The sequence below is a fragment of the Conger conger genome, chromosome 5 (assembly GCF_963514075.1).
Source record: "Conger conger chromosome 5, fConCon1.1, whole genome shotgun sequence".
Taxonomy (NCBI): Eukaryota; Metazoa; Chordata; class Actinopteri; order Anguilliformes; family Congridae; genus Conger; species Conger conger.
In genome coordinates, this window is record NC_083764.1 from 25,217,395 (window position 1) to 25,227,835 (window position 10,441).

The following is a 10,441-nucleotide window of genomic DNA, read 5'->3' on the forward strand; positions in this document are numbered from 1 at the left end:
TTTTTCCAATAGTAGAAAGAGATTTCAGGGGTAAGGACGATTATAACAAAGAGAGACCATCTTCACAGGGAATAATGTTTCCAGTGCCGCACTGTATTCCGATTCTGAAGTGTGGTTCTGACGGTTCCCTCCTCCATATTTCACTTTGACTGAATTTGATGCTCTCTGGAATCCTGCCTGGTTTTATGCACAGCATTAACAGCAGGAGGAAGAAAGCTACTTACTCATTGCGGGATGAGGGAGAGAGAGCTGGCACAAAGAAAGCTGTGTCCGACGTGTCACTTTGGGGCTCTCTCGTTCAGTACAGCCCCTGTCTCTATTGTCACTTTGAAAGATGAGGTTGTCGTCGCCGGCACTGAGAGATCTGGTCACTGCCAGATGCCGTCCTGTGCCGCCCTCGCGTCCCTGCCTCTCAGCCTGGCATGGCTACCCACTCCATAACATAACATAAGGTAATGGCCATAAAGCCCAGTAATGCTAGCCTTTTCCTACCCTGAAGTGTACCTACTGCCTAGTTTAAAAGCTAAATAGTACCTAACACTGTATCAAGCCTGGTCTTGAAAACCTCCAGTCTTTCTGCCTCCACTCCATCCCCTATGTCCATGCTCCTGGGGCCCCAGCCTGATGAGCCATGTTTCACAGGCACGTCACTAGACCAGTATCTGCTCTTGTAATACCACCAAGCTCCTGTTATCAGATCGGGGGCTGCCACACTCCTTTAAAAACCTTCAGAGCAATGCAGTGGTCAAACTTAGAAAAAGAAACCTACGATTTGAAACCTTTCGAAAGGAAAACGTTGAGAGACCCTGGTGTAAAAGCTATAACTAGCTTGAAATGACCAGCTACCAGCAGTTTCAAAACATAGCTTGAGCTGGTCAAACCCAGCTGAGTGGGAAGCTAGTCTGAGCTGGTTGAGCTAGTTTCAAAACCTAGCTTGAGCTATTTTTTTCAGCAGGGGTGCTTTGAAATGTTTAATGTTTTGTTTGTTTGTTTGTTTGTTTGTTTGTTTTAAATGCTTAATGTCTACATGTTTACTATGCCCTCAGAAACTGATAGAGGATTAGAGCAATTCTCGATCCAAGTGTGGTTAGGTTTGGCATGATGTGTGCTTTGCAGCTATTGATGAGAAAATGACACTGCGTGAACTCCGTAATGGCTGGAGCCACCACTTCATCTGCCAAGCAGCAGTGCCACTGCAGCAGAATTCATTTCTGGGACGTGGGGAATGCAGACATTTAGTTTTTGAAGGACTCCAATTTGCGAAGTTGGCTTGGGACCATACATCAGAGTTATAATTACACATTTTTAAAATTCAAGCGCTCGTCACAGTCAATCTGGACAGCGCAGGCGCCAGTTTCTGGGTTAAGCCATGAGGGGATTTTGAATCTTGTCTTATATCGCTGCCAATAACCTCTCCCCCCCTTTATGCAAGATGCTGGCAGCTCAGGTCCCGGAGGCAGAGGAAAGGAGATTACAGTTGTTTAATGTCACGCAACATTTACTTTTATTGCCGGGGAAGGAGAATAGGCCGTTGCATGTGTGGAAAGGAACAGCATCAGTTGTCTGCTGGTGCCGGCTATTAACATTGTGGCAGTGTTCCTCTAAACTAAAAGCTCATCATTCTAGGCCAGTGGTCTCAAACGTGTTACCATGGAGAGCCGTGTGTATGCAGGATTTCATTCCAACCAAGTAATGCTACCTTAATTGATTCCAATGACTCTTTCAGCCATATGTAATTATCTGCATTAAAGCTAAGGAACAGATGTTATTATAAATAACACATTACACTGTATATACATTATGTGCGAACCGACAGCCCTAATTCAGAAAACAATTGAACAAATTATATAATCAAGATGGCTGAGTTTGCACTGAGTTTGAACCAATCAAATGACACATCTAGGCTAGCTAATCAAGCCATGACAGGTATTTGCAGATAAATTAAATTTGCAATAACTACTTCCGATGCACTGGGAAGATTATTCGATTATTTGAAAAATTATATAATTCAATGTTTCAGTGTGGTGGTATTATCAAAAAAGCAAGTAAATCAAAGTGTTCTTATATATAAAATCATACATTTGTAACTAAACCAATAACTAAAATCACTCAAACTAAACCTTGTCCCTTAATTGTAAGGAAAAAGTGGTTAACCTCACAAGACATTTGGGAACGATATTTATTTGTAATTGATTATGCACTGTATGTTACATTTATGTATGAAACGAGTGGACAAATAAAGTGTTACTCACAAATACTATTTTCAGCGTTGCCAAGAGCATGTAAAAATGTGCCTTTGTGAGAGCGCAATACAGTATCTCCAGGGTTCTCCTCGCTTCTCAACGTGCACTTCAATTAATTTCTGGATGATTCCCTCACGACTAAATGATTCCCTCACGACTAAATTGGAGGCGCTCATAAAGATAGCCTTAAAAGGTTTTGCAGGTTTGTGCAAAAAACACTGCCCAACCCATTTTATTGTTTGCTTTGCTAAATCCTGCACTACATTTACAGTACAGTAATAAAGAAATTATAATTAATAATAATTTCTCCCAATTTAGTAGCCAATTGTCCCTTGGCGGATCAGGTGATCCTGAGAATGACACGCCATCTCCAAGCTGCATCGCTACCGTGATTCCGAGGCACCCAGGATGCTGTTGTATGTGGTGCTCTCACTAAACCCTCTATTAGAGGGTTCTGGCCGACCAGTAAGAAACCCCTACTTTAAACTAAGCTCCCTTTCCTCTCCTTTATTGGACAGTGATATCAGATTCACAGTGGGGCTTCCTGTCAGGGCTCTGTTTGAAGCTAGGCTGTGGTGCTCGCAGGAGGGATTAACGGGTCTCACCCAGAATCCTCAGGGAACTGCTGCTTGTCACCTGGCTGAGGGTGACAGCCGAATTAACCTTCCCTGGTCCACATGTCAGTAACGAGGGAGCAGGGCGCGCAGTGATGTGTGCTTAACAGGCTTCAACACATCCTACCCTTCATTCCTTATTCTCTCCGTCCCAGTGCTAACAGATCTGAATGAATTCACCATTTTCAGTCTGTCCCCTGGGCGTCTCACAATGCCTCCTCTCCAGCTTGAACAATCGGAGAACCTCGCCGCTCCTACTCTGGTTGGTCTCACAGCTCTCTGTTGTTTTATAAACCTTGTTTCTTTAAAACCCGAATACATTTTCTCAACTAAAGGAAAAGCGCTTTGGGATTTGGAGGGAACTGAAAGGGTGAAAAAGTAGAGAACTCAAATGCATTGCAATATTAATGTATATCAGTGTAAACATTTAAAATATATTGCTTTTTGGGGATTAAATGGTTGGAGGTCAATTTATTATCAGACTTGGAGCTATTGGGTCCAGACTGTTAGGGGAACCAATCAGAACCAATCACAGACACCAAGATGAAGTGAATAACCAGAGCAATCAGGCTATTAGATATTTTTCTAGGTAATGGAAATGATTAGAAGATTCTAAAAAAGTGGAAATAGGTAGTTTGAAACATTGAGTTTTTTTTAGCCTTCTCTTTCTTGGTAGAATTAAACCATCTTCATTCTGACATCCTTGGCCAACTGTTTAGAGGAACCCATGGTTGTTAATACCAGATTAAACAGCCACTGCAGTTGCAGTTCAGAATCAAAAGTTAAACCCTGGAATTAGATTCACCTGATTCATTGAAGCCATAACAAGTAAATCACCTGGCTCTGGGCCTTAGTAATCATATTTCTAAAAAGTAACGAAGAATAATCCAAAAGGGTCCCCAAACTTTTTCACAGGGCCCTTTTCCTTTTTTTCTCATTCATAAAGAGTAAATAATGTAAAACAAAAAGCTACCTTGCTTTAAAATTTGCTGAACATTTTTCTCATGTTTAACTCCAGGCTTTGCCTTTTCTTTGTAATTATAGAGGTTGGAAGTGAGTACTGGTGTGTATATGTGTGCCTGCGTGTGTGCATGTGTGCCTGCATGTGTGCATGCATGCGTGTGTGTCTTACCCAGGAAAGGCCACCAGCCGCCACTGTATGTCTGGTGTGAGCTATGGGGTGGCATGGTGGTGCTGTGGATAATGCCGTCACCTCACAAAAAAAACATCCTGGGTTTGAGCATTTCCGTGTGGAGTTTGAATTTTGCCTCTCCCAGTCTCCCTCCTACTCCAATACAATTTACTTCTCGGTATATTTTGTGAGGAGTTGAGGTGGGAGGATGAGTGGCAAGGTGGTCCAAACCACGCCCATACAATCCTGACGTCTTCAATAGAGATTTTATGTATGACTTGAAATGTTTGCCATTATAGTTAATGACATTACTTTTAATAGATATTTGGTGGATGTGTAATGGATACTTACGTTTACATTGACATTTTAGTCATTTGGCAGACGCTTTTAATCCAAAGCGACTTACAAGTGCATAGGTTCTACCACAGGTCAAAGCATCACATCCAGAACTAGGAAAATACACCTGGACTGCTGTTCTAAACATGTAGTCGTCATCATAAGTGCAATTTTTTTTTTTTTTTTTTTTTTTTTTGGGGGGGGGGGTTAGACAAGGATAGGGATATCAGAAAGGAGGGGCAGGGGAAATCAGGAGGGAGGACTAAGGTAGAGTTTGAAAAGGTGGGTTTTGAGTCTGCGTCGAAATAGGGGGAGGGATTCTGCTGTTCTGACAGTGGTAGGCAAGTCATTCCACCACTGAGGAACCAGAACGGAAAACAGGCGTGAACGTGCAGCTCGACCGCCAGGTGCACGTAGAGAGGGAACCGTAAGGCGACCAGAGCTGGCAGACCGGAGTGGTCTAGCTGGGGAGTAGGGAGTGATCAGGGATTGTATGTAAGGTGGGGCAGTCCCCTTAGCAGCCTGAAATGCCAACACTAGGGCCTTCCCTCTGTGATAATGTCTGGTTATTTCAATTATTTCCAGCCCCTTTACAGCCACTTTAACGGTAATAATACAGTGCCATAGTCAGACATAGGGTAGGATTCTATCAAAGCTCTACAGTGTATAAGAGCATGTGCAATTTGATCAACCACCCACTCCCAGCAGATTAATCCTCAACACTTACCTAACTATCGCTAAATATAGTGAGCTGAAGCAATTACAATTATTTTCATGGATCAATTGACGCTTGTTCTTATGATTTATTGGTCATGCCACTCACCAGTAATACCTTTATAAAAGCTCTGTTTCGTTTGCACATTTTCCAGCTCAGTTCAGTGTTCTCTGTACCACAGGAAGATATCAAACAGTGAGAGAATAGACTTGCAACATCAAGATGATAATCTATTTTGATAATTTTGTTTCATTGGCTTCATATGCATAAACAATTTAAACCAATGTCCAGGGCCAGTTCTAAACGAAGCAAAATGTTCTTTGGAGGGCCCCATTTCAGTTACAGTGCAGTCCATATATATTTGGACAGTTAGTACAATTTCTGTTCTTTTGGCTCTGTAGTCCAGCACATTGGATTTGAAATGAAACTATCCCCTTTAATTTCAGAGTATTTACATTCATATTGGGTGATGCGTGTAGGAATCACATCCCTTTTTATACATAACCCCCCCCCCCCCCCACCCCCATTTTAGGGGACGAAAGTAATTGGACAGTTGGCTTGTCAGCTGTTTCTGCTCAGTCAGGTGTATTAAACTGCTTCCTACATGCAGGTATAAAAAAGCTTTCAGTAGTTTTGATTCTAGCCTTTTCATTGCCTTTGGAGTCCGTTATGGCTTCCTTGTTGTGACAATGACAGTCAAGGAAGCCATAACGAGGCTGAGAAATAAGAAAAAATAAAAAAAAACAGCCATAGGCTAAACAACATGCTTACAATAATAAATGGTTTGGAACATCATTAAGAATAGAGCACTGGTGAGATCAGAAACACTCTTCAGGAGGCAGGCATGGATGCATCAGTGACTACTCTCCGCAGAAGACTTTACAAACAGATTTACAGAGGCTGTACTGTAAGATGCAAACCACTACTAAGTTAAAAATGTCTTGTGGACCGATGAGACTAAGATTGACTTGTATCAGAGAGATGGCAAGAGCAAGTGTGGTTGCTAAAAGGAACTGCCCAAGAACCAAACCCCCCCCCCCACCCTAATCTGTGAAACATGGTGGTGGGGGTAGTTTGGGCATGTATGGCTGCCACAGGTGCTGATTCACTTACCTTCATTGATAATGTAACTGCTGATAGCAGCAGCAGAATTAATTCTGAAATCTACAGAGGCATCTTATCTGCTCAAGTTCAATCAGAAATTGTGCCAACTGTCCAAATACGTACACATACATGTGCAGCTCTCACGAAACAGCCAGAATGAATGCCACACTATTCTGTTCCTCCCAGCTGAGCCCACTGCAACATATGGACAAAATGGTATCATATCTGCAAGGTTCTCCTGAGGGAACCCAACTCAGCTCATGATGTATTCACTCTCTCTTCCCTGATGGAATTCAGAGCAAGTCAAAAAGATGGCTGCATTGCCCCCTGCTGGAAGAAGTAGGTAATTATTTCTAATTTTAAAATGATTAAGCATAAATCATTTTTGTTCAGGCAGTTAAAAATAAAATGGAAAATCAATGCATTCATAAAAACAAATTAAGTTATTAGATATTTTCCAGTTAATTAACTACTGATATGAATCATACATTATATTTAATTTACATTATTATTGTTATTGTAGGGGCAGCCTGTAGCGTAGTGGTTAAGGTAAATAACTGGGACACGCAAGGTCGGTGGCTCTAATCCCAGTGTAGCCACTATAAGATCCGCACAGCTGTTGGGCCCTTGAGCAAGGCCCCTAACCCTGCATTGCTCCACGGGAGGATTGTCTCCTGCTTAGTCTAATCAACTGTATGTCGCTCTGGATAAGAGCGTCTGCCAAATGCCAATAATATATAACTATTTAGTCAAATCTGCAATTATGACCTGGCTCTAGTTGAATATGTCATTATACATCGGTTCCTCAGAACATGGATATAGTCCAAATAAATTCAGAAGTTTATTTTCAACATCAACAATTTCCATATAAAACAAGACACTATGGTATTTGTTCAAATGTGGCAAAATATGATTGCTTCAATAAGTACTGTCCTTTTGCATATAAACTGCACTACAGAAAGGTGTATTCAAGCCCACTTCCATAAACAAGCTCTATGGTATTACTTTCAGAAGATGAACAACCTCAGAATTCACAGGGGGAAAAAATGCAGCTTACTGGTGTAATTTTGTTACATGACCACAGGGTGGTACAATTGGCTATTAAATACAGCCTCAAGCTTCAGTCAATTTGTGGCCCTAATGTAAGCTGCAGGGTGCCTGGAATTCAGGGCTACAGAAGGCCATTGTGTACATCCATCCATCCATCCATCCATTATCTGAACCCGCTTATCCTGAACAGGGTCGCAGAGGGGCTGGAGCCTATCCCAGCATAGATTGGGCGAAAGGCAGGAATACACCCTGGACAGGTCGCCAGTCCATCGCAGGGCACACACACCATTCACTCACACACTCATACCTACGGGCAATTTAGACTCTCCAATCAGCCTAACGTGCATGTCTTTGGACTGTGGGAGGAAACCGGAGTACCCGGAGGAAACCCACGCAGACACGGGGAGAACATGCAAACTCCGCACAGAGAGGCCCCGGCCGACGGGGATTCGAACCCAGGACCTCCTTGCTGTGAGGCGGCAGTGCTACCCACTGCACCATCCGTGCCGCCGCCATTGTGTACAGCTGTTCTCATTTATAAAAAATGAAGTGTATGACCTGGTCCCTGGGGTCATTCCGACCTGATTCCACCCAAGAGCAATGTCCAAATCATCAACTGAGACTTAGATAAGTTAAATCTGGCCAGGGGGAGGGCAGCAGCCTAATTCAAGCATGCAAAGCATCATGGGAAGAGAACCTGCACAGGTATTGGTTTGCCTTCACAACTAAATATTTTGCACTAGATGAATGGGGAAACATTGATTGTGGAAGACTCTACTTTATATGTGTCTCCTCATGGCTGTTTGAACCCAGACCCTATAAAACAATTAAGCTCAAGTAACTAGTGAAGTCCACCCACACTCCCCAACCTCATTCTCTATGAAGAGGAATTAGCTCTAGCGGTCCTTGAGACCTTGTGCACCACAGTAAACATGAGTTCTGAACAGGTATGAAAGCCACTACTGAGTGAGTAGAATCACTGTAGTGTGTCACCATTCGCTTGTGTTAATGACATAAACAGGCTGCAGGTCTCTATAGTAATGGGGGAGGTGTAACACTAATGTGGTCTCTCAGACAATCAGTCAGCGATTGTAATTAACATCATGACTCCAAACACACAGCACATACACAGTATAATGGTGGTGATATTGCCTAAGTGTGTGAGCCCAGCAGTGTTTGTGTCAGAGGAGTATATTTATAAGGTATAAGTTAACTAACTTAACTTATACGGTCCCAAGCTTGCTTTTCATTATGAGACTGGCTCAGGTAAAGTAGCATTGACAGGGGATCCATTTTGATCTATTGCATATAAGAAAATAAAAGACCCATTGTAAAACAACACATTCATTATAATCATTGATAAATCGTGCAATGTGCTTTACAGTGTGCCATTTAAGTTGACTGCCACACAGTTTGTTTTGAAACAAAAAGAAAAAAACATAAGTGGCAAAAACGAATCAAGTGAAAGAGAATCACTTACCAGAGACTGACCTCCTGTTTAAAATGAGTATTTGCACAGCAGGAATGATTTCAAACAAAAGTATGATCTCTACCTCCCCAGTCTCCATTAGCCACATTTCCAATCCATCCCTGCTATTGCACCAGCCAAATGCCATTGCTGCAATTCTGATATACGTTTTGAAAATGTATCTGATCACTTTCTGGTTTTATTAAAGCAGCCTGCTATAGAACTTAATACATACAGAACACAACATTGCATTACATTAATGGCATTTGCCAGACACTCTTATCGAGAGCGACTACAGTTGATTAGACTAAGCAGGAGAAAATCCTCCCCTGGAGCAATGCAGGGTTAAGGGCCAGTCAGCCGGGGGACTACATTTCTGGCCTAAAATAACTTCCAAATTCTGCTTCGACCTAACTAGTAGTGGCATTTTATTTTAATAGTTTGAACAGGCGTGATGTTGAATGTCAAACAATGAGCTGTTAATAGTCAGAAAATGTCTCGTCCTGAAAGCACTTACCATTACTTAAAAGACTGGAATCCTCCACTTAATAAGAGTCCTAGCCTTTCTCTGAGACCCACGCTTTCTAAATAAAGGAACGTGCCGAACAATGCACTGCACTGGTCGCAGTGCTTTTCTTTCATGTTGCATGCAGCCCAGAAGCAGCCAAAACAGATGACTACAAGAATGAGCCACTGAATCTGAACGTCGTGCTCCGGGAGGTCCGTCTGGACGATGCGTCAGCTGGGTTGAGCCGGAAAAAGCTGTGTCATTGTTTGCAATAACCAAAGTTAGAACACGACCACATACACATAACAGCCAGTAATGAATTCCAGAAAAGAAAAAAGAAAAACAAGATCCTCAGGACAAAGGAGCATCCAGGCACAAAACAACGTTCAGTTAATTGTACTTCATTATTTCCATTGTACCCTGTTTCCCACCCATTAGCACATTTCCATTTTAAGCTGGTGTCTAAAGACTTCTTGTGCAATTTATCCTCAAACTTTGCAGGCTTCTGTGAACTTCAAAATACAGCATAAAAGCCAAATGAGGCAGAACAGTTCTCCTGTCGTCCTAATTGCTGTTAGAGACAGGTGAGGAGGTAAAGCTTTCGATGTGAACAGTACATTCAAACTGGCAGCCCACGCGCACACATTCAATTAAGACAAAGTAAAGTTGGTCTTGGCAAACAAGTCCATCAAAGCATACAAATGGTAATTACACTCCTCAATTTAAGGAAGCAGTTGAAAAGTATTCTCAGTGTATTAAGAACCACTAAGGATAGACACGGATGGGCAGACTAGATGAAATGTGGTCAGAAAATACCAATCAAAGCTAGCGCATAAGAGTGTGGTGCAGAAATGGATGCTTAATAAATTGCTCATAACTGCTTTAAGAACTTACAAACACGCATTGATTGTTAGTCAATATTAATAGATGCTAGCAAAAGTTAAGTTACCAGACACATAAAACATTAACAGCATGTAACCTTGTGCAGTTACACTGTGCAGTAGCCATGACCACTTTTCTGATATATTGACCAATATTCATTCATATTTTAAGACTTCCTGTCGCAGGATGTTCCCATGATCTCTAAACTGGAGTTGCCCTTCTTCAACACCCAGAAAAAAACAGCCCTGGATACACTACTTACTCCTTAGGCCGCAACCCAGGTACTATCTCGGCAATTGGGTTTTTTCAGTGCACTGAGACTTCCGTGTGTGACTTTATGCATGTCACTGTGAGTGTGTCCGTCTTCCCCAGTTCCCAGCAGTTGTCAG